Consider the following 24,510-nt stretch of genomic DNA (forward strand, 5'->3'; position numbering starts at 1 on the left):
CCGCCCCAAATTCGGCGGTCTCTCCTTGGAGATAGCGGTCGGGGGCGGTTACACCAACGACCTCTGCGCTTTGCGGCACCGTGTGACGTCACGTAGGCGTGACCCCGCAGGCGAGCGAAGGGAGGGACCAAGGCCAGGAGCCCTACAGTTACGCCATTCACGCGTAGGGAAATACTAACCAGACAGCGGTGCAAGCCAATCGCAATCAGTGCTCTGGAAGCAGGGAGACTTGGGTGGAGACTTCAGAGACTGCAGTTGCAGGTGGGTGAGCTCCTGGGTCTGAGGGGAGGAGTGGGATGTCAGTTCCTCATTCCTGGGGTCGGGGTTACCTCGTACGACCCCCAGAGAAGGGGCTTTCCTTACCTTCAGCTGCTTCTGTCGCCCCTTTGTATTTTGGGGAGGGAGAGGGTTTTCTGGCTAGGAAGGATTACCTAGATATCCCTGGAGTTGTGCAACGCGGTGGCCCTGAGTTGCCTCCTCCTCTTGCCCCCCAGCCTCATCTGTCAGTGGAAAACCTACCCTCACCCAGGCATTCCTTACCCCTAACAGCCGCCCACCTGAAAGCTGCCATCGAAAGCCGGGCTAAGACCCTGTCCTCAGCGCTGGCGCGAGCGCGGGCCCCGCCTGAATCCGAGGCTGTCAGCTAGCTGCTGGGCTAATGCTTACCCTTCATTGCGGCGCTTAGCGCCCAGGTGCTATTTTGCGGTTGCCACGCCTGAGCTAGTATTAAAGGGAGAAAACGGGATTCCGATGTTGAATCATCAGTGGTTTCATCTTGACAGAGGTCCTTGATCTCTCTAATAGCCACAGAAATCAAGTAAATAACTTCAACGGTCCTTCAGGTTTACTCTGTGCCTTTGCTCACTTTTTCCCCTCAGGCTTTATAAAGAGTCACATTGATATAGTCTGTTTCCATGTAGACTGTTTATGACTTTTTTTCGGTCAGTACTGGGGATTGAACGCAAGGACGCTCTACCACTAAACTACGTCTCCAGTCATTTAAAATTTTTATTTTGTGACAAAGTCTTGATAAATTACCCAGTCTGGCTGTGAATTGCCATCCTCCTGCTTCAGCCTCCCCAGTCACTGAGATTACAGGCATACGCCAAGACTTTAAGCTGTTGGTAACACAGAAAAAGCCCACCTGATCAAAGTTCTTGTGGATTTTGGTAGAGGGAAAAGTTGTATCTGCAGATGAATGTAAATACCCCGCTTGATGGTAGATTAAGTGCTATACAATGGATTCAGCCTATTCGCTTCTTCCTATGGCTGCCAGGAAATATCATCTATGTCCCGCAGTATTGATCACCACAGTTACCTGCCTGTTACTTCTTTAAGCAGAATTTTATTCCTTTTTTCATATGTACTTCTTCCCCATTAAGTTTTTGTAATATCATGAGTCCCCTCGAATCCTGTGCAAGGCAATGGGATTTTGAAAACACACACACACACACACACACACAGAGAGAGAGAGAGAGAGAGAGAGAGAGAGAGAGAGAGCGAGCCTCAGAGCACAGTAAGATGAATTATTGTCTTGAAATATCAATTTAGCTAATACTAAGAGATTTTGTCAGGTGCTATGCTTAAGATCTGCTTACCACTTGCAGGGAGCTTTGTCTAGTAAGGCAGATGAAGGACACACATAAAAAGCTTCAATAAGAAGATATGAAAAGTAAAAAAGTACTAAAATCTACATCAGCAACGATTATAATACAGTTTTTCATTTTTCACTTTTTGTATCTAAGCATCATACATCATAAATGAAGCATCATTTCCTTATCTTTTGAACTGATTTTTATAATTTTGGTATGTTTTCTGTTTTTAAAATACATCTATGTACATTATCTTACATGTTCTTCTGTTAATAATTATTAATGATGGAGAAACAGCTCAAAGGAATTTGCAAAATAATTTAAGTTCAGGTTTAGGAATTCATATTCCCTTCTTTTACCACTACACTAATTGTACTAATTGTACAAGTGCAATATACGGACAAGTGATGTAGTGGTTATTTTTACAGTTTTTTTCTACCTATAATATAATTCTCTCTTACCAACATCACATTCCTTGTTCCTCTGTATGATTTAGGCTCAAATGTCATACAAAGATAATGTCTAGAATAGCTCATTCTCCTTACCCTCAATCCCAGCCCCAAGTCTACTACTCTAGTGAACACCCTTTGTAGGTTTATTTAAGTTAATCACCCTCCTTATTTACTTTTTAAAATCTTATTTGTCCTTCAAGGCTTAGCTTAAGCCTTTCTCCAGAGTATTAAAAAATAAAGGTATTGTTTATAGAATTCATTTGCCAATTATTCAAATATTGCTTTATAAAATCTCTTTTATGGTCCTGATACACACACACACACACACACACATAATCTTTCAAATAAGAATATAAATTGAGAAAGAATTTCATGTATATTTGAACTTTTACAATGATATACATAAGTAAATGTTAGTAATTGACTATTTTTGTACTGCAAATTGAAGCCAGGGTCTCAGTCATGCAGACAAGTGCTCTGCCACTGACCTATATCCCCAGCCCTTTAAAAAAAAAAACTTTTTGGGACACTATGCTGACCAGGCTGGCCTCAAACTTGCAATCCTGTTGCTTCAGCCTCCTAGATAGTTGATATTACAGGTATTTATCACTGCCCCCAGCCTAGTAATTGACTTTTACAATAGATTTTATTATTCTCATTGGGGTAATACTGTTTTTATATAGTCTGTCTTTATCTCCTTCACTTTTTTAAAAGGAAATATAAATGCACCAGTTAGTAACTTGCCTAACTAGGTTCCATAAACCCAAAATTATATTAAAAATTGTTTATTGCATTGGTCAGGAGAAGAAGAGGATGAACATAATAGAGGCTTTGCCAGTTTATGAGTAATAGTCATTTTGCCTGATCCTGATTCATAGCTTCTTACAGGGATTCTGGGAGACATGATGTTCTGTTTCCAGTTCTACCACCAGTTGTCTGTATGACTTTGGTAAATCACTCTCCCAGGTACTAATTTCAGTGGAAAGGCATCAAATGAGATCTAGCTAAGATATTTGAGATCACTAGCTTTTTATTGGGTTACAAACTTTGTTCTCTCTCAGACCTTTTTCTTTTTTCCCACCCAAGACTTTATTGACTAGCTCTATAATTCTGCCAGTTTCTCAAGGAACAAACCATTATTCTCCCTTTTCCTCATTCTCCATGTTCATCCCAAAGCCCTATTTTGGTTCTGCTCTAAAGTAAAGCTAAATCCATCTATTTCTCTTCCCATCATTGTACAACTTGTCTTCAAAGCTAAATCTAGAAATCTATGCTCTTAATCACTATGCAACATTGCTTCCTAATTAGATTGACAAGGACAGAGTGTTGTGGCACAGAACTAATATTCCTGAAAGGTTAGATGAGGAGAGACATGAGCATTCAACTTTGAGATGATAGTGTGGTGACATTGAGAAGGGCAGTTTAAGTAGGGTAAAAGAAAGGAACTTGATTGTAGTGGAATGAGAAGGTAACTTGAGGCTATGCTACCACAAAGTTAGCCCTTAAAGAAGTTTTTTCTACTTGAAAAAAATATAAAAACAGGATGGTAGCTAGAAGAGAATAAGAAGTCAAAGATATTTTTTGTTTGGTATTTGTTTACAGATGAGATACTAAAATTTGTATTCTGTGGAAAATGTATAGTAGAGAAAGAGAAATTTTACTATTGCAAGGGAGGTTAGTTGTGTGTGTGTGTTTTCACCACTCTAATGTGTACTCCGGAGTAGAGGACCTTGTCTGTATTGTTTTTAGCTGTATCTTCTGTATTTAGAACAGAGCCTGCTATAATAATAACTACTCCCCTAACTTTCTAACAATTGCTGAATGACATGGACTCTGCTTCTTTTACTCTTTTTTCAATTTATTTTTCACATATTTTCTGGAAAGATTTTTTTAAAACACAAATCAGATTAAATACCTAGTTTAAAATTAGTTGTTCCTATTGTACTTCAAATCAAATTGTAGCTCCTTGCACCTGCTTTCTGCAGTCCTGTTTCCTGACATGATTGTTCCCACTAACTGTTCTCCAGGTACACCAGCTGCCTTTAAATTTCTTAAAAACTGAAGGACTACTTTCTCACTTTAGGACTTTATCTAGTATTTCTCCCACCAATACCTTACCTTCTCACCAGTCAAGTCTCAAATTATACCTTCTTAGAAAGGGATCTGAGTCACACCCCATGTACCCACTTACTTACTATTTGACCTTGGGAAAATTACTCAAAAATCTCATGTTTTTCTATCTAGAAAATGGAGATGATACTCCAGTTATCTGCTTTATATAATTGGTTTGAAGATTAAGAGCATGTATAAAGCATGAAGTACAGATCCAGGCACAGAGTGAGCACTGTGTTAACTGTAACCATTTTATTATCTGAAGTAGACTGTTCCTGCTTTTCTTTTTTCTTTTTTCTTTTTTTTGTGTGTAATTTATTATCATCAGCAGGAACCATATCAGCCATATGCTCCAAAATATTTAGTTCCTAATTCGTATATAGTTAACATATGCAATAAATATTGAATAGTATAAGCCAGAAATCTTGCTCCATTTTGGAACATCAGTATCAAACTAATAAGTGAATGACTCAATGAAATCAAAGCCCAGGTCAATTAGGACACAGCTTTAATTTCATATTTTATCAATTTTCATATGCCTTTCCATCACTACTTTGCATCAAAGACTTGGTTCTTAGGTTTGACCCTTGTACTTTTATTGATTCAATTATGTAAATCACCTTTTAATGGAGGACATTAAAAGAAAGAATAATTTGTTTTGAAAATTGATTCAGTCTTTATTAAACAGAAAGGTATTTCATTGAAGCTGAGATGCAATAGATGAAATACACTATTATTTTATGTGCTACTAAGAAAAAAGATATGCCAGTTTAATTATTGTATATTTTTTTTATCATTTGGAATTTTTCATTCTGAAAAAATGAGCCATATGTGCATGTGCTCCTGTGTATATATGTATACACACACACACACAAAAAAAACATATATCCCTTGTACATACACTGAAAGAAAAATTGGCAGAGTTGTTCCTAAAACAACTTAACATTCAATCTCTATTTAGGCTCACTTTCAATTCATGCTCAATGTCTGTGTTATATCCATATAATATCATTCTTTGTTTATAGCATTAGTGATTCATCATTTCTTATGGAAGCATCTGTTATTATCTCCAGGGTTTTCTTCCAAGTTGCTAATATCCATTTTCATATTTAATATTCATGCGTTGACTAATGTGACTGCTGAGCAAGCAATGTGGTTATAAGATGCCTGTTCACTTCAAATACTATTATGAAAAAAATTGCCTTAATAAACTACCATAATTGAATTTGAAAAATATTTGGAAAAAATAATTAACTTTCAAATCTTCTGCCAAGAATTAATAATAGTTCAACATTTAACAATATTGCATATTTTAATTATTAATACTTATATACACTTGACAATATTAATTCATCATTTATGATATCATTAAAGTATTACAACACTCCAGTGAGATTGGTGTGTCTACTTTGCAGATAAGGAAACAAAAGCTTCACCAATCCTGAGCTGTAGTCACCAGTAAATGATGGACTATTTGGAACTATCTTCCTCCTGCTCCAAATCCCATTTTCTTTGTTATTTGCAAAATATACAAATAGAGATTTATTCAAACCAAATTTAAGAAATGGAAACTTTTAGCTGCTTGGATTTGTTATTCTATGTAGAATATACATGGCAGGGGGATTTATTTTTTTACTTTATAAAACCAAATAAATGTGATTGATCTTAAAGTTTTATTTTAGTATACTTAAAATTTTCTAGTAAACTCTGCTTTGTTCCTGTTCATAGAAATAAAAATTCCTTTATGTTATGTCATTGGGTTCTATTCTTATTCATGAACTATAATCCTAAATAATTAACTCAATCCAACATAAGACCTAAATTACATATTTCTAATGATGATGAAATTGATTAAGAAGTATTTTGGTTGGATTTTTTAAAAATTGATATTCTTAATACCTATGCCAATATGCACATAGTTTTATCTTTTTGAAGGTTTAGAAGATTTTGATACATTTTTGCAGTTTCATTTTATAGTTATTTCAAAAAATATTGAAAAACCACTTTATACTCAAAATGTTTTCTTTGTATTTCCTAAGTGTTTTGAATAAGACTAAAACTGGAATTGCAAAGTAGTTTCTTGAATTGATATTTTATTTTTTTATTTTGAACTAATTACATGTAGATATTTAGTTATAAGGATAGTGGAGAGAGTTCTCCTGTATCCCTCACCCAGTTTTTGCTAGTGTTTAATATGTAACACATAATTATAGTACAAAATTGAAACCACAGATTTGACAGTATAATGGGTGATTTAGTTCCATGTCATTTCTCATATATGTATATGTTATTATAACTGTCACAACAATCTCTACAGATTAAGGGCTGCAGAGGTAGCTCAGTGGTAAAGTGCTTATTTGGCATGCTCAAAGCCCTAGGTTCCCAGCAACACACACACATGCACAAATGTGAGCAAGACCTTACTATAGATCACTACAAATGTCTCTCTTGTGTGCAAAACTACCCTTTCAACCACTCTCCACCATCATCCACTGCTGGCAACCCCCTAGTCTCTTTTCCAGGTCTGTAATTATGCCATTTCAAGACCTTTATATAAATGGAATTATACAATGTGTGATCTTTTGAGATTGGCTTTTTAGTAACTCATCATAATGCCCTTGAAATCCATCTATGTTGTTATGCATATCAATAGTTTGTTCATTTTTAATGGTGAGTAGTATTCCATGGTATGAATATGCCAGATTGTTTATTCATTCACCTATTTAGCAGCATTTTGGTTGTTTCCTCTGTTTTAGTATACTAACAAAATCTTTGTAAAGCAGCAAATACAAATTTTTGTGCACATTTAAGTTTTTATTTCTCGGAGATAAAATGCCCACGAGTATCATTGTTGAATAACATGGTAAGTATATATGTAGTTTTTTCTGATTTTTTTTACTTGTTATTTTAATAGATCATTTGCATTTTCTTCAATAATAAGTAAATCTGACCAAAGGTATCTACCCCTTTGGTCAGATTTACTTATTATTTAGCAACTGAAGCATTAAATGATAGTTTTTACTCTCAATCTTTAATAATATTATGTTCATTATATTTGAGATTGTTTAGCTTTCTCATGGAGAAAAAGAAACTCAGGCATAAACCTTCATATTATGCACTTGCTGGGCCTGCAACACAGTTTTAACTAATTTTTTTAACTGATACGTGGGCAATTTCTATAAAGTAGGCAGATATCAACAAGAATGATTTAAATGAGACATCATTACCCTAGGTACATGTATGATTGCATGAATGGTGTAACCCTACTTTGGGTACAAAACTAAAGAAGTCAAAAATTATGTTTCATTTGTGTATAATGCGTCGAAGAACATTCTGCAGTCATATATAACTGACTAGAACAAATAAATAAATTTAAAAAAGAGAATGATTGTAAAGTGGCCAGTAAAGAGTTATGATCTTGGATCCATTACTCAATCCATTTCAAGGTCTCATTTACATTCTGGTTCTTTGCTTGGCAGCTGATACACAATTACTCCTTTGTAGGATGCTACAGCTTCTTCATAAAGAACTTGAAAAATATCAGATTGAGTATTATCTTTTAATTTCTTCTCACTATAATCTCTTGTTTCAAGTCTTTTCCACAATACACTGTTATATGTTCTCAACACAAAAACTATATGAAACCAGCATTCAGGGAGGAAATAAAAAGTGTGGTGATCAACAGTGAACTCCACCTTTTCTCATTTGTTTTTCTGACCTATCAACTATTCTACCTAAAATGGGATATTATACCATCATGTAACTGGCCTTCTAGAGCTAATCACCCACCCACCTCAATGTATTTCAGTTATGATCTTGATGTAAGTTTCTTGCCTACTATGGTTTTCCCAACCCCTGAGGTACTGGTGAAGGTCAGAGGCAACACCACCACAGAAGGAGGGAGGCGCCTCCACTCACCTTCCAGCTACACTACCATATGTTTAGTTTTTTTAAGAAACTGCCAAACTATTTCTACCAAATATGTGTGTGTGATCCACTGTCTCTATATCCTCTTATGCCTTTGATATTGTCACTAAGTTGTTTTTTTTAATTTTTTATTGTTGGCTGTTCAAAACATTACATAGTTATTGATATATCATATTTCACACTTTGATTCAAGTGGGTTATGAGCTCCCATTTTTACCCCATATACAGATTGCAGAATCACATCAGTTACACATCCATTGATTTACATATTGCCATACTAGTGTCTGTTGTGTTCTGCTGCCTTTCCTATCCTCTACTACCCCCCCTCCCCTCCCCTCCCCTCCCCTCTTCTCTCTCTGCCCCCTCTACTGACATTCGTTTGTCCCCCTTGTATTATTTTTCCCTTTCCCCTCACTTCCTCTTGTATGTACTTTTGTATAACTCTGAGGGTCTCCTTCCATTTCCATGCAATTTCCCTTCTCTCTCCCTTTCCCTCCCACCTCTCATCCCTGTTTAATATTAATCTTCTTCTCATGCTCTTCGACCCTACTCTGTTCTTAGTTACTCTCCTTATATCAAAGAAGACATTTGGCATTTGTTTTTTAGGGATTGGCTAGCTTCACTTAGCATAATCTGCTCTAATGCCATCCATTTCCCTGTAAATTCTATGATTTTGTCATTTTTTAATGCAGAGTAATACTCCATTGTGTATAAATGCCACATTTTTTTTATCCATTCATCTATTGAAGGGCATCTAGGTTGGTTCCACAGTCTTGCTATTGTGAATTGTGCTGCTATGAACATTGATGTAGCAGTGTCCCTGTAGCATGCTCTTTTTAGGTCTTTAGGGAATAGACCAAGAAAGGGAATAGCTGGGTCAAATGGTGGCTCCATTCCCAGCTTTCCAAGAAATCTCCATACTGCTTTCCAAATTGGCTGCACCAATTTGCAGTCCCACCAGCAATGTACAAGTGTACCCTTTTCCCCACATCCTCGCCAGCACTTGTTGTTGTTTGACTTCATAATGGCTGCCAATCTAACTGGAGTGAGATGGTATCTTAGGGTGGTTTTGATTTGCATTTCTCTGACTGCTAGAGATGGTGAGCATTTTTTCATGTACTTGTTGATTGATTGTATGTCCTCCTCTGAGAAGTGTCTGTTCAGGTCCTTGGCCCATTTGTTGATTGGGTTGTTTGTTCTCTTATTGTCTAATTTTTTGAGTTCTTTGTATACTCTGGATATTAGGGCTCTATCTGAAGTGTGAGGAGTAAAGATTTGTTCCCAGAATGTAGGCTCTCTATTTACCTCTCTTATTGTTTCTTTTGCTGAGAAAAAACTTTTTAGTTTGAGTAAGTCCCATTTGTTGATTCTAGTTATTAACTTTTGTGCTATGGGTGTCCTATTGAGGAATTTGGAGCCCGACCCCACAGTATGTAGATCGTAGCCAACTTTTTCTTCTATCAGACGGCGTGTCTCTGATTTGATATCAAGCTCGTTGATCCATTTTGAATTCACTTTTGTGCATGGCGAGAGAAAGGGATTCAGTTTCATTTTGTTGCATATGGATTTCCAGTTTTCCCAGCACCATTTGTTGAAGATGCTATCCTTCCTCCATTGCATGCTTTTAGCCCCTTTATCAAATATAAGGTAGTTTTAGTTTTGTGGATTGGTTTCTGTGTCCTCTATTTTGTACCATTGGTCCACCCGCCTGTTTTGGTACCAGTACCATGCTGTTTTTGTTACTATTGCTCTGTAAAGTTTTTTTTTTTTTTTTTTAGCCACTCAAATAAATGAGCAGTGACTTTTCATCTTGGTCTTAATTTGTATCTCCATAAAGACTAATAATGTTGAACATCTTGTCATGTGTTTATTTACCATCTGTATATTCATTTTAGTGAAACATTTCTTCATACCTTTTGCCCATTTTTTAATTAGATTGATTTGGGTTTTTTTGCTGGTGAGTTTTGAGAGTTCCTTGTGTATTCTTTAATAGATTTGATTTTGCAGATATAGTCTTCTGGTTCAAAGCTTGTTCATTTATCACATTCATCTTTTTTTTTTTTATTTGTATCGGGAATTGAACAACCGAGGGGCACTTGCCCACTGAGCCACATCTCAGCCCTATTTTATATTTTATTTAGAGACAGGATCTCACTGAGTTGCTTAGTGCCCTGATTTTGCTGAGGCTGGCTTTGAACTTGTGATCCCCTGTCTCAGCCTCCCAACTGCTGGGATTAACAATGTGCACCACTGCACTGGCTGTTCATCATCTTAACAGGGTATTTCACAAGAAAAAAAATAATTTTGATGAAATCCAATTTATTAAAATATTTTTTCATTTACAGATTATGCTTTTGAAGTCATGTCTAAGAAGTCATTGACTAACTCCTAGTCACAAAGACTTTATCCTATATTTTCTCCTAAAATTTTCTCTTAAGTGAATTAATCTGTAATGGGATTAATTGAGTGGTAATAACTGGAGACATGGGGTGTGGCTTGAGGATGTTGTAGGTTTATTGGTGCCTTGGCCATGGGATATATATTTGAATCTGTCAAGTGGAGGCTCGCTCTCTGCTACCTGATCATCATATGAACTGGTTCCCTATGCCACACTTCCACCATGATGTTCTGCTTTACCTCAAACTGCGAGAAATGGAGCCAGCTGTCTGTGGACTGAGACCTCGGAAACCATGAGCCCTCATGTAAACTTTCTTCCCTAAAATTATTCTGGTCAGATCTTTTAGTCACAGCAGCGAAAAAGCTGACTAAACACACTATGAGTTAAATTTTATGTGAAGTATGGTATTTAGGTTTATTTATTGACTAGTGAATATCTATCCTCTTAAGCACTGTTTGTTGAAAAGACTATTTTTCTTCCATTGGATTGCTTTTGAACCTTTGTCAAAAATGACTAGACTGTCTGGGGGCCAGGGCATGGCAGCACATGCCTGTAATCCCTCCTACTTTGGGAAGCTGAAGCAGGAGGATCAGGAGTTGGAGGCCAGTCTAGGCAACAAAGCCATACCCTGTCCCCTTCCCCCCCCCCGCCCCCCCACAAAGACTATACTTCTGTGAGGCTGTTCCTCTAGTCTATATTTTATTCACTGATCTGTGTGTCTGTCCTTTCACCAATGTCACAAGGTCTTGATTACTGCATCTATAATGTCTTGAAATTAGAAGGATCATTGTCATATTATTACTTTTTCAAAATTGTATTAGTCTAGTTTTTTTATCATTTCATATAACTTTTATAATAATATCAATAGTATCTACAAAACCTATCTTTCTTAGATTTTGATATATAGGTTTGGTTAAACCTGTATATCAGTGTTTTTTTGGGGGGTAGCGATTAATTTTGTGAGTATGTTGACTTTTTCAATTCACAGATATGGCACATTTTTCCTCTTTGATTTCTTTTATTAGTATTTTAGAGTTTTCAGCAAATGCGTTATGTATGTGTTTTATTATATTTATCTTTGGGTATTTATTTCCCTTCTTTTTTCAGCTATTGTATTTTTAATTTTGGTATTCATATATTTGTTACTAATATATAGAAATGTAAATGATTTCTGTGTGTTGATCTTGTATTTTGTATTGTTGCTGAGCTCACTTATTAGATTTATTTGTTTTTTAAGGAGGTTAGATTCCTTGGGATTTTTTGTGTACACAATCTTGGTATATGCAAATAGAGACAATTTTGTTTTTTCTTTGCCTATATATGCCTTTTATTGAATTTCCTTGCTTTAGTGTGCTGGCTAGAGCTTCTAGTGCTATGATGAATAGCAGTGGTAAGAGTAGACATCCTTGCTGTTTTCCTCATAAGGGAGAGATTTGGTCTCTATATTAATACTACTATTTAGTATAATGTTAGCTATAACTATTGTTTTCAGTATATTCTCTAGCAAGTTGAGGGGGAAACTTTCTCCTGAGTTTTTCTAAGTAATGGGTTTTGGATTATGTCAAATGTTTTTTGTATAAATTGATATGATTATGTAATTTTTCCTTCTGTAGCTTGTTAATATGATGGATTACATTGATTGATATTCAGATATTTAATTAGTCTTACATCCCTGTATAAACTTGCTTAGTCATTATATAATTTCTTTTATAGTTTGATGAATTCTTTTTACTAATATTTTGTTAAGAATTTTTGCATCTGGATTTGTGAGGGATATGGGTCTGTGGTTATGAAGTGTGTGTGTGTGTGTGTGTGTGTGTGTGTGTGTTTGGGTATTGTCTTTGTCTAGAGAACAGCAGCAATGCTAGTTCAGTTCAAGGTCAGTTGTGGCTCCGCATTGGGCCTAAGGTGAAGCAGAGCATCATACAGGGAGGGTATGGCAAAGCAAAGCCTGCTGACTTTCATGGCAGCCAGGAAGCAGAGACAGAGAAGAGAAAGTGCCAGGGGCAGGATATATCTTTCAAAGGTACATCCCTAGTGATCTACTTCCACCTTCTGTGGACTATTACCTGTGAATTCATCAGTGGAACTAATGCACTGATGAGATTAGCACCCTTATGATACAATCATGTCTCAAAAGTTCCACCTCTGAATGTTAGGGAACTAGCCTTCAACACGTGAGCCTTTGAGGGACATTCCAGATCCAAACCATAACCCTGATCTATGGATTATTTAGAAGTGTGTTATTTATATTCTAAGTCCTTATATATTTTCACATCTTTTGTAAAATTAATTTTTAGTTTGATTTCATTGTGGTCAGATAACATAATATGTATAATTTCAATTCTTTTAAATCATTTGAGGTTTGCATTGTGGAGCAGGGTATGGTCAACGTAGGCATATGTTCCATGGGCACTTAAAAAGAACACTTAAAGTCTTCTGTAGAGGTTGATTAGATTCTGTTGATTGATGGTGGTGTTGAATTCTTTTATATATCCTTGATGATTTTTTGAGTAGTTTTAGAGAGGTGAGTATTTAGATCTCCATCTATAACAGTGGACTTGTTATTTTACTTTCCTCTTGCATCAGTTTCTACTTCATATATTCCAGAACTCTTTTGTTTATGCATATACATTTAGGATTGCTAGTCTTCATGGTAGATTGACATTATGTAATATTTCTCTCTATCCCTGGAAATTTTTATTTCCAAAGTCTACTTTATCTTGTATTAGTATTTCCATACTTACTTTCATTTAATTAAGGCTTGTATAGCATATTTTTTCTCTCCTTTTATTTTTATCTACTTATACCATCATACTTGAAGTGAGTTATTTGTAGGAAATTATAGTTATGGAAGTTATAGGAAGGTAACTCTTTATCTACTCTGGTAATCTCTGTGTTTTAATTGGCATGTATAAACCATATTTATTTAGTACAATGATTATGTTACTACTTAGCCTATTTATCTTTTGTTTATTCTCCCTAATTTTCATTCTTCTATTTTATTTTCTATGTCTTTCTGTGGGTTATTTGAGACTTTTTAGAATTATATTTTAATTTAGTTATAATGACCATAAGTATTATCTCTCTGCATACATTTTTTGTTGTTGTTCAGCCTTCTCTGACATCATTCTACTAGGAAAACAGGAGGAGAAAGGTTGAGTCTCTGATTGCAACCTAGCATGTGCAGAATTCTAGGCTTGTCATTGCTCTTTTATAAATATGGGTAGATGAAGAACCACAATTCTTCTATTATGTTCAGCTAGGGTCATTGTCTACAACCTTTTTGGTTTGCCAGGTTGCTCCTTTCTTAGTCCCGAGACTAAACATAACAAGTTTTTCTTTTTCTTTTATTGGTTGTTCAAAACATTACAAAGCTCTTGACATATCATATTTCATACATTTGATTTAAGTGGGTTATGAACTCCCATTTTTACCCCAAATACAGATTACAGAATCACATAGGTTACACATCCACGTTTTTACATAATGCCATATTAGTGACTGTTGTATTCTGCTGCCTTTCCTATACTCTACTATCCCCCCTCCCCTACCCTCCCATCTTCTCTCTCTACACCATCTACTGTAATTCATTTCTCTCCTTGTTTATTTTCCCATTCCCCTCACAACCTCTTATATGTAATTTTGTATAACAATGAGGGTCTCCTTCCATTTCCATGCAATATCCCTTTTCTCTCCCTTTCCCTCCCACCTCTCATCTCTGTTTAATGTTAATATTTTCCACCTGCTCTTCCTCCCTGCTCTGTTCTTAGTTGCTCTCATTATATCAAAGAAGACATTTGGCACTTGTTTTTTAGGGATTAGCTAGCTTCACTTAGCATAATCTACTCTAATGCCATCCGTTTCCCTGCAAATTCCATGATTTTGTCATTTTTTAGTGCTGTGTAATACTCCATTGTCTATAAATGCCACATTTTTTTTATATCCATTCATCTATTGAAGGGCATCTAGGTTGGTTCCACAGTCTAGCTATTGTGAATTGTGCTGCTATGAACATTGATGTGGCAGTATCCCTATAGTACGCTCTTTTAAGTTCTTCAGGGAATAGTCCGAGGGGGGCAATAGCTGGGTCAAATGGTGGTTCCATTCCCAGCTTTCCCAGGAATCTCCATACTGCTTTCCAAATTGGCCGCACAAATTTGCAGTCCCACCAGCAATGTACAAGTGTACCCTTTTCCCCACATCCTTGCCAGCACTTGCTGTTGTTTGACTTCATAATGGCTGTCCATCTTACTGGAGTGAGATGGTATCTTAGGGTGGTTTTGATTTGCATTTCTCTGACTGCTAGAGATGGTGAGCATTTTTTCATGTACTTGTTGATTGATTGTATATCCTCCTCTGAGAAGTGTCTGTTCAGGTCCTTGGCCCATTTGTTGATTTGGTTATTTGTTATCTTATTGTCTAATTTTTTGAGTTCTTTGTATACTCTGGATATTAGGGCTCTATCTGAAGTGTGAGGAGTAAAGATTTGTTCCCAGGATGTAGGCTCCCTATTTACCTCTCTTATTGTTTCTTTTGCTGAGAAAAAACTTTTTAGTTTGAGTAAGTCCCATTTGTTGATTCTAGTTATTAACTTTTGTGCTATGGGTGTCCTATTGAGGAATTTGGAGCCCGACCCCACAGTATGTAGATCGTAGCCAACTTTTTCTTCTATCAGACGGCGTGTCTCTGATTTGATATCAAGCTCGTTGATCCATTTTGAATTCACTTTTGTGCATGGCGAGAGAAAGGGATTCAGTTTCATTTTGTTGCATATGGATTTCCAGTTTTCCCAGCACCATTTGTTGAAGATGCTATCCTTCCTCCATTGCATGCTTTTAGCCCCTTTATCAAATATAAGGTAGTTTTAGTTTTGTGGATTGGTTTCTGTGTCCTCTATTTTGTACCATTGGTCCACCTGCCTGTTTTGGTACCAGTACCATGCTGTTTTTGTTACTATTGCTCTATAGTATAGTTTGAAGTCTGGTATCACTATACCGCCTGATTCACACTTCCTGCTTAGCATTGTTTTTACTATTCTGGGTCTTTTATTTTTCCATATGAATTTCATGATTGTTTTATCTATTTCTACAAGAAATGCCGTTGGGATTTTGATTGGCATTGCATTAAACCTATAGAGAACTTTTGGTAATATCGCCATTTTGATGATGTTAGTTCTGCCTATCCATGAACAGGGTATATTTTTCCATCTTCTAAGATCTTCTTCTATTTCTCTCTTTAGGGTTCTGTACTTTTCATTGTATAAGTCTTTCACCTCTTTTGTTAAGTTGATTCCCAAGTATTTTATTTTTTTTTTGAAGATATTGTGAATGGAGTGGTTGTCCTCATTTCCATTTCAGAGGATTTGTCACTGATATACAGGAATGCCTTTGATTTATGCGTGTTGATTTTATATCCTGCCACTTTGCTGAATTCATTTATTAGCTCTAATAGTTTCTTTGTAGACCCTTTTGGGTCTGCTAGGTATAGAATCATGTCACCTGCAAATAGTGATAATTTAAGTTCTTCTTTTCCTATTTTTATGCCTTTAATTTCTTTCGTCTGTCTAATTGCTCTGGCCAGTGTTTCGAGAACTATGTTGAACAGAAGTGGTGAGAGAGGGCATCCCTGTCTTGTTCCAGATTTTAGAGGGAATGCCTTCAAATTCTCTCCATTCAGAATGATGCTAGCCTGAGGCTTAGCATAGATTGCTTTTACAATATTGAGGTATGTTCCTGTTATCCCTAGTTTTCTAGAGTTTTGAACATAAAGGGATGCTGTACTTTGTCGAATGCTTTTTCCGCATCTATCGAGATGATCATATGGTTCTTATTTTTAAGTCTATTGATGTGGTGAATAACATTTATTGATTTCCATATATTGAACCAGCCTTGCATCCCAGGGATGAATCCTACTTGATCATGGGGCACAATTTTTTTGATATGTTTTTGTATCCGATTCGCCAGAATTTTATTGAGGATTTTTGCATCTAGGTTCATTAGAGATATTGGTCTGTAGTTTTCTTTCTTTGAAGTGTCTTTATCTGGTTTAGGTATCAGGGTGATGTGGGCCTCGTAGAATGAATTTGGAAGTTCTCCCTCTTTTTCTATTTCCTGAAGTAGCTTGAAAAGTATTGGTATTAGTTCCTCTTTAAAGGTTTTGTAAAACTCTGCTGTATACCCATCCGGTCCTGGGCTTTTCTTAGTTGGTAGTCTTTTGATGGTTTCTTCTATTTCCTTAATTGATATTGGTCTGTTTAGGTTGTCTATATCCTCCTGACTCAATCTGGGCAGATCATATGACTTAAGAAATTTATCTATGCCTTCACTATCTTCTAATTTATTGGAGTATAAGGATTCAAAATAATTTTTGATTATCTTCTGTATTTCTGAAGTGTCTGTTGTGATATTGCCTTTTTCATCCCGTATGCTAGTAATTTGAGTTCTCTCTCTTCTTCTCTTCGCTAGCATGACTAAGGGTCTGTCGATTTTGTTTATTTTTTCAAAGAACCAACTTTTAGTTTTGTCAATTTTTTCAATTGTTTCTTTTGTTTCGATTTCATTAATTTCAGCTCTGATTTTAATTATTTCTTGCCTTCTACTTCTTTTGCTATTGTTTTGCTCTTCTTTTTCTAGGATTTTGAGATGAAGTATGAGATCATTTATTTGTTGGTTTTTTCTTTTTTTAAGGAATGAACTCCAAGCAATGAATTTTCCTCTTAGAACTGCTTTCAATGTGTCCCACAGATTCCGATATGTTGTGTCTGTGTTTTTATTTATCTCTAAGAATTTTTTAATTTCCTCCTTGATGTCTTCTATAACCCATTGATCATTCAGTAACCTATTGTTCATTCTCCAAGTGATGTATGCTTTTTCCTTCCTTCTTTTATCGTTGATTTTCAGTTTCATTCCATTATGATCAGATAAGATGCATGATATTATCTCTACTCCTTTATATTGTCTAAGAGTTGCCCTGTGACATAATATATGATCTATTTTTGAGAAGAATCCATGTGCTGCTGATAAAAAAGTGTAACTGCTTGATGTTGGGTGGTATATTCTATATATGTCAATTAAGTCTAGGTTATTAATTGTGTTATTGAGTTCTATAGTTTCCTTATTCAACTTTTGTTTGGAAGATCTGTCCAGTGGCGAGAGAGGTGTGTTGAAGTCTCCCATGATTATTGTATGGTGGTCTATTAGACTCTTGAACTTGAGAAGAGTTTGTTTGACAAACATAGCTGCACCATTGTTTGGGGCATATATATTTATGATTGTTATGTCTTGTTGGTGTATGGTTCCCTTGAGCAGTATGTAGTGTCCCTCTTTATCCCTTTTGATTAACTTGGGCTTGAAATCTATTTTATTTGATATGAGTATGGAAACTCCTGCTTGTTTCCGAAGTCCATATGAGTGATATGATTTTTCCCAACCTTTCACCTTCAGCCTATGTATGTCTTTTCCTATCAAATGCGTCTCCTGTAGGCAGCATATTGTTGGGTCTTGTTTTGTGATCCATTCTACTAGCCTGTGTCTCTTAATTGGTGAGTTTAAGCCATTAACATTTAGGGTTATTATTGAGATATGGGTTGTTCTTCCAGCCATATTTGTTTATTTCTGTTACTAAACATGGTTTGTTTTCCTCTTTGATTATTACCCCCCCCTTTACTGTCCTACCTCCCACTGTTGGTTTTCCTTGTTATTTTCCATTTCCACTTCCTGTAATGTTTTGCCGAGGATGTTTTGAAGAGATGGTTTTCTAGCTGCAAATTCTTTTAACTTTTGTTTATCGTGGAAGGTTTTAATTTCATCTTCCATCCTGAAGCTTAATTTCGCTGGATACACAATTCTTGGTTGGAACCCATTTTCTTTCAGTGTTTGAAATATGTTATTCCAGGATCTTCTAGCTTTCAGAGTCTGTGTTGAAAGATCAGCTGTTATCCTGATTGGCTTACCCCTAAATGTAATCTGCTTCCTTTCTCTTGTAGCTTTTAAAATTCTCTCCTTATTCTGTATGTTGTGCATCTTCATTATAATGTGTCTAGGTGTGGATCTCTTATGATTTTGCACATTCGGCGTCCTGTAGGCTTCTAGTATTTGGGATTCTGTCTCATTCTTCAAGTCTGGGAAGTTTTCTCGTATTATTTTATTGAATAGATTGCTCATTCCTTTGGTTTGGAGTTCTGTACCTTCCTGTATCCCAATGACTCTTAAGTTTGGTCTCTTAATGTTATCCCATATTTCTTGGATGTTCTGCTCATGGTTTCTTAACAGTCTTGCTGAGCTGTCTATGTTCTTTTCAAGTTGAAATACTTTGTCTTCATTGTCTGATGTTCTGGGGTGTCGTGACTACCATGCCGGCAGGTCACTGGGCCTGTTCCGGGCACGGGCGGCGGCTCTGCTCTGCCCCTACTCCAATTGGGGTGACGTGCCTACCACCCCAGCCGGCCGCTGGGCCTGTTCCACTGGTCGGTCGCAGGTCTGCCTACCTTGCGGGCACGGGCGGCGGCTCTGCTCTGCCCCTACTCCAAATGGGGTGACGTGTCTGTCGCACCGGCAGGCCACTGGGCCTGTCCTGCTGGTCGGTCGCAGGTCTGCCCACCTTTCGGGCACGGGTGGCGGCTGTGCTCTGCCCCTACTCCAATTGCGGTGTCGTGACTACCACGCCGGCAGGTCACTGGGCCTGTTCCTGGCGCGGGTGGTGGCTCTGCTCTGCCCCTACTCCAATTGGGGTTACGTGTGACACCGGCAGGCCACTGGGCCTGATCCGCTGGTCTGTTGCAGGTCTGCCTACCTTGCAGGCGCGGGTGGCGGCTCTGCCTTGCCCCTCCTACCATGCCTGCGAACCGCTGGGCCTGATCTGCAGGTTGGTCGCAGGTCTGCCCACCCTGCGGGCACGGGTGGCGGTTCCGCTCCGCCCCCACTCCAATTGGGGTCACGTGACCACCACACCGTCAGGGCCTGATCCGGGCGCTGCTCTGCCCCTACTCCAGTTGGGGTGACGTGTGTACCACGCTGGCAGGCCGCTGGGCCTGACCACCAGTCTGTCGCTGGTCTGCTTACCTTGCAGGCGCGGGCGGCGGCTCTGCCCTGCCCCTCCTACCACGCCCGCGTACCACTGGGTCGCAGGTCTGCCCACCTTGCGGGCGTGGGTGGCGGCTCCACTCTGCCCCCTCTCCAATTGGAGTCACACAACCACCACGCCGGCGAGCCGCTGGGCCTGCTCCGGGCGCGGGCGGCGGCTCGGCTCCTCCCCTCTGGCTCGCAGACAAAGCGAGAGAGACTCGGGTGTCTGTGACTCACCCTCCCTACCAGGAGACCAACTGTTTCTGTCGCCGCTGGTATTGATGAAGATCTCTCCTCCGCCGCTTTCTGATGACATCAGATCTCTGCCATGTTGGTATCCTAAGCAAATGGCAGCACTTCGTTCCCTTTGCCAGGTGACCAAAGCAACGGGTGAGTCCTGACCGGCCCTCACAGGCCCTGTCTCAGTCCTTTTGCCACTGCCCACGAAGGCTCGGTTGGTATTTACCTCCACAGTACTCAGCAGGACCCGGACCAAGAAGCAGTTTCCGCGGGCTCCTTAGCCCTGGGCCAGAGCAGTTCCGGGAGCCGGAACTCAGCCGCTCTGTGCTCGGTGTATGCTCCGATAAGAGCAGGCTCCAAGAAGCAGTCTCCGCGGGTCATCTAGCACTGAGCCTGAGTAATCTGTCTGCAAGCCGCAGGTGAATGGCAGCCTGAAATTACCTGTTCTATGGCTGAATGAGCTGCGGTCAGTTGAAAACAGGGATGGTGACGTCAGCTCTCCAAGATGGTGGCCGCTGGCCTCCTCTGTGATCTGACCGGTGTGGAGAACCGAATTGGACCGCTTCCTTCCCCCGTCTCAAACCCAGAATTCAGCACTGAGTACGGTGCTTGCATGGCTGGCAGAAACTGCAGTGCTGTATCCCTGCGTCGCTATCTCCTCGTTTCCCAGCGCGTGCTGCAGACTCTAGCCGCGGGGCGATTTGCTGAATAAGCAGTGTTACCCTCCGTGCGACAAGTCTCTCGCGTTTGAGTCCCCGCAGCCGATCCTTGTGCGATGGAAATCCTTCCTCCAGGTTCTGGAGCACCCCACTATTGCTGGAAATTCCTAACAAGATAGCCTTTAGCAGTCCTGACTCGTCATTCTCCCACACAGTTACGCGGCACACAGGGGCAATGCACTCCCCTCGCCGCCATCTTCAGTCTCTATTTATTTATTTTAATTTGGCTAGTTTTTCCTCTTTGGTTATTTTTCCCCCCTTTATTGAGTTACCTCCAACAGTTTGTTTTGGGTGCTGTTTTTCAATTCCTCTTCTTGTAGTGTTTTGCTCAAAATGCCTTGCAGTGCTGGTTTTCTGGCTGTGAATTCTTTTAACTTTTGTTTATTGTGAAATATTTTAATTTCATTTTCAAATCTGAAGCTTAATTTTGCTGGATACAGTATTCTTGGTTGGAATCCATTATTTTTCAGCGTTTGAAATACGTTGTTCCAGGATCTTCTCGCTTTCAACGTCTGTGATAAAAAATCAGCCGTTAACCTAATTGGTTTACCCCTGAATGTAATCTGCCTCCATTCTCTCGTAGCTTTTAATATTTTCTCCTTGTTCTGTATGTTGGATATCTTCATAATTATGTTTCCTGGAGTTGGTCTATTACGGTTTTGAATGTTTGGGGTCCTATAGGCTTCCAGGATTTGGCAATCCATTCCATCTTTCGTATCTGGGAAGTTTTCTAAGATTATTTCATTCAATAGATTGTTCATTCCTTTGGTTTGAACCTCTATACCTTCTTCTAACCCAATGACTCTCAAGTTTGGTTTTTTTATGACATCCCATATCTCTTGGATGGATTGCTCGTGATTTCTTAACATCCTTTCTGCGTTGACTATATTCTTTTTGAGTTGATAAACTTTGTCTTCATTTTCTGATGTTCTGACTTCTATTTGATCTAGTCTATTTGTAATATTCTCGTTTGAGGTTTTAATTTGGTTTATGGTTTCCTGCATTTCTAGGATTATGGTTTGATTTTTTTTTTTAAATCTCTATCTCCTGGTAGAGTTCATTCTTTGCTATTTGAATTTGCTTATGCAATTCGTTTTCAAAGTATTCTTTCATTGTTTGGACTTGCTGTCTAATGACTTCTCTAAGATTCCATTCCATCTGAGTCAGGTATGCCTTGAGTTCTTTCTCTGTCCATTTTTCTGATGCCTCTAGGTTCTCCTGTAAATTTAAGTTGTCCTGCATTGTTTGTAATCCTTTTTTCCCTTGTTTTTTCATGGTGTTCACGTTACTTTCCAACTCTGTGTAACTGGTGTGTTTCTATTTTCTCCTATAAAGTTGTTTTGGTTTTGTATGTCTCTGTGGTCTCTCCTTTGTGGTGGCAGACTATGCCTAGAAATGTTGGGCTTTATTGTACTTTAAAGCTGATTCCTTCAATCATAAAAGGCTTACGGATTCTGTATGCATATAGTGATTTGTTGTTTGGTCTTAGGACTTTATGTTTAGGTTAGGTGCTATGATGGTATGAAGGTTAGTATGTCTTGGCTACTTTGGAAGATTGCAGGGGGATATTAACAGGCGATTGGATCAGGGTGTTTGGTAATAGCTAGGTATTTAGAAGCCCTATAGACAGCCTCAAAACGATCACCTATTTGCATTTAGACAGTTACACGTAATGGAAGATGTAATGCTTGGGATGAAAGTTGGGGGGAAGGGGAAGGAAGGAGCTCTTGAAAAGAAAGATGGAGAGAAAGGTAGATAAAATAGAGGAGAATGGAAAGAGCAATAAAACTTGAAAAGGAAAAGAAAGAAGTAAGGAAAAGGGGAGAGAAAAAAAACTAATAAAATAGAAATAAAAATAAAATGAAGTCTTAGAGAGCCATTTTCTTCTCTTCCAGTAGGCGGAGGTGTGCTCTCCCACCGAGCTCCTGCCTTCTATGTGCCCACAGCAATCCCTGTAAGGCGGCTCCTGGGAGTGTCTCTATCCTGTTAGTCCAGAGTCGTTTCTCTTCTCCTGCCCCTCCTCCCTTCCTCCTGTCAGCCAGCTAGACCCCCGCTCACCGGAGGCGCTCGCCAAGGATCTGATTACACTTGCAGCCCCACTGCGTGCCCTATTTCCCGAACAACTGAGCGCTCTCTCTGTTATTCATCCAAGCCCCAGTGCTATGGAGCGGTGATCTGGGAACCGACAGTTTAATTTTTCCGGACCCCTTTGGTGGGCACGCCCCCGGGAACTGGCGGCTAAGACCTTGGGTGTCGCTGCTGGTGGTAAGGGGAGTTGGGGATCGAGAATCCCCTCTGCTTCCCTCGGCCCCTACAGTCACGTCCACGCTGCTGGTGGTAGGAGGAGTTGGGGGTCTGGAGTCCCTTCTGCTTCCCTCGGCCCCTACAGTCACGCCCACGCCGCTGGCGGTAGGGGGAGTTGGGGGTCGGGAGTCTCCTCTGCTTCCCTCGGCCCCTGCAGACACGCCCACGCTGCTGGCGGTAGTGGGAGTTGGGGATCGGGAGTCTCCTCCGTTTCCCTCGGCCCCTACAGTCGCGCCCACAGAGCTCTGGATCGAGTTTTCCCAGCTGTATGTATCTGGTGAGGGTGGGAATCACACACCTGCTAAAGCCAATTCCGCTGGGAAGGAATCCTGTCCACTGAATTCTGGTGACGTCACCTGTCTGCTATGGTGGGCCCCAGGCTCCTTGCCAGAGTTTCCGAAGGGAGGGATGGGTCTGGCCTGTCTCTGGTCTGACCCAGTCTCGGTTGGTTTCGGTTCCAGGTTCGCTGTTTCATGAAGGCTTGGTTAGAGACCTCTTCATAGGGTCCCTACGCTGCACCTGCTGAACTGCTGTTCGCTGCGCAGCAGCGGCAGGTGGCGGGTCTGGACCTCTGCGCCGCGTAGCAGAGATTCACTCATCTGGGGCAAACTGTCACCTACAATAATCTTATAAATTCACCAGCAGGTCTCACTTCAGCAGAATTTTGCTAGAAGTTTCTCAGCAGGTAGAATCTGAACATATTTATGCGTCTCTCTAACCCCGTTATTGAGGAGGTACTGAAAGTGCTGCCTCCCCGCCCGCCACCATGTTGGGTCCACAAGTTTTTCTTGAGGCTCTTTCTGTGTGTGTGTGTGTGTGTGTGCACGCGCGTGCGTGCACGCCAAAATTCTTCAGTATCCAGATTATATTAGGAAAAAAAAAAACACAAGGAACTCACCACCATCTTGCTCCTTAGGTCCCATGTTCACTAGGCACTCTGTTTTCTTCTCTCCACTTTTTTCGTAGTCTTCATATGTTTGAAATTCTGAGTGTGTATGTGTGTGTGTTCAAGGGAGGTTGTTGTACTTAGCAGGAAAAACAGGGGGAGCAGAAGTTTTTTTTTGTATATGGAATATAATTATAAGAATTAAATACCATGTAAAACCTGTGGGCCAGTGCCTGGCACAACTTACTGGCTCAGCCGATGTTATCTGTTGTTATCATATATGTCCTTGTTATCAAGACTGGTCTTAAACTGATGAAACTTTTAACCAGTTCATTATGATGGGATCTTAAGAATGCTACATTTACTTTCTATATTTTCATTGATGTTGAATTTGAGGGTCATGAAGAGTATGGGCTTTGAGTGAAACAAACATGTTTCTATGAATTTTGTGTTCGTAGGCATATTATTTAATCTGAGCCTCAATCTGTTCGAAAAAGGCATTACCAATACCAACCTAAGGAGACTATTATGAGCATTGAATATAATAATTACATAAATTACTTACTATAAATCCTGGTACCTTCAGTCTTGTTATATCACTATAAACTATGAAAGTTCAGAGTCTCTAACTATACATTTGCCTATCAATGTTTATTGTTAACAGAAATGGAAGTTTTACATGTAGTATTATTCTCCAGCTTTTGGGTTTAAAGGTCCAAAAATTCTGCTTCATTACATGGATATAGATGCTGAATTTAGATGGTTGTGATTGTCAAAATTTCCCTCTATACCTAACCTTTGTCCTCAGTGTATTA

The 24,510-nt window shown here is 39.1% G+C and overlaps 1 protein-coding gene and 1 pseudogene across 1 annotated transcript in view; one reads left to right on the forward strand and one right to left on the reverse strand.

Moving 5' to 3' along the window:
- Window positions 1-104: 104 nt before the first annotated feature.
- The window catches only part of Kbtbd3 (kelch repeat and BTB domain containing 3), a 36,035-nt gene continuing 11,629 nt past the window's right edge, over window positions 105-24,510 (forward strand). Inside the window, exon 1 of the mRNA XM_046466458.2 lies at window positions 105-261. The gene's annotated coding sequence lies outside the window, so the exon portion shown is untranslated. The remainder of the gene's footprint in view (window positions 262-24,510) is intronic.
- On the reverse strand, window positions 7,446-23,732 carry LOC124108436 (adenylate kinase isoenzyme 6-like; annotated as a pseudogene).

Source organism: Marmota monax, unplaced genomic scaffold (assembly GCF_021218885.2).
Source record: "Marmota monax isolate L192 unplaced genomic scaffold, Marmota_monax_Labrador192_F-V1.1 WCK01_AAM20220418_F8-fsc00045, whole genome shotgun sequence".
NCBI classification, from domain to species: Eukaryota; Metazoa; Chordata; class Mammalia; order Rodentia; family Sciuridae; genus Marmota; species Marmota monax.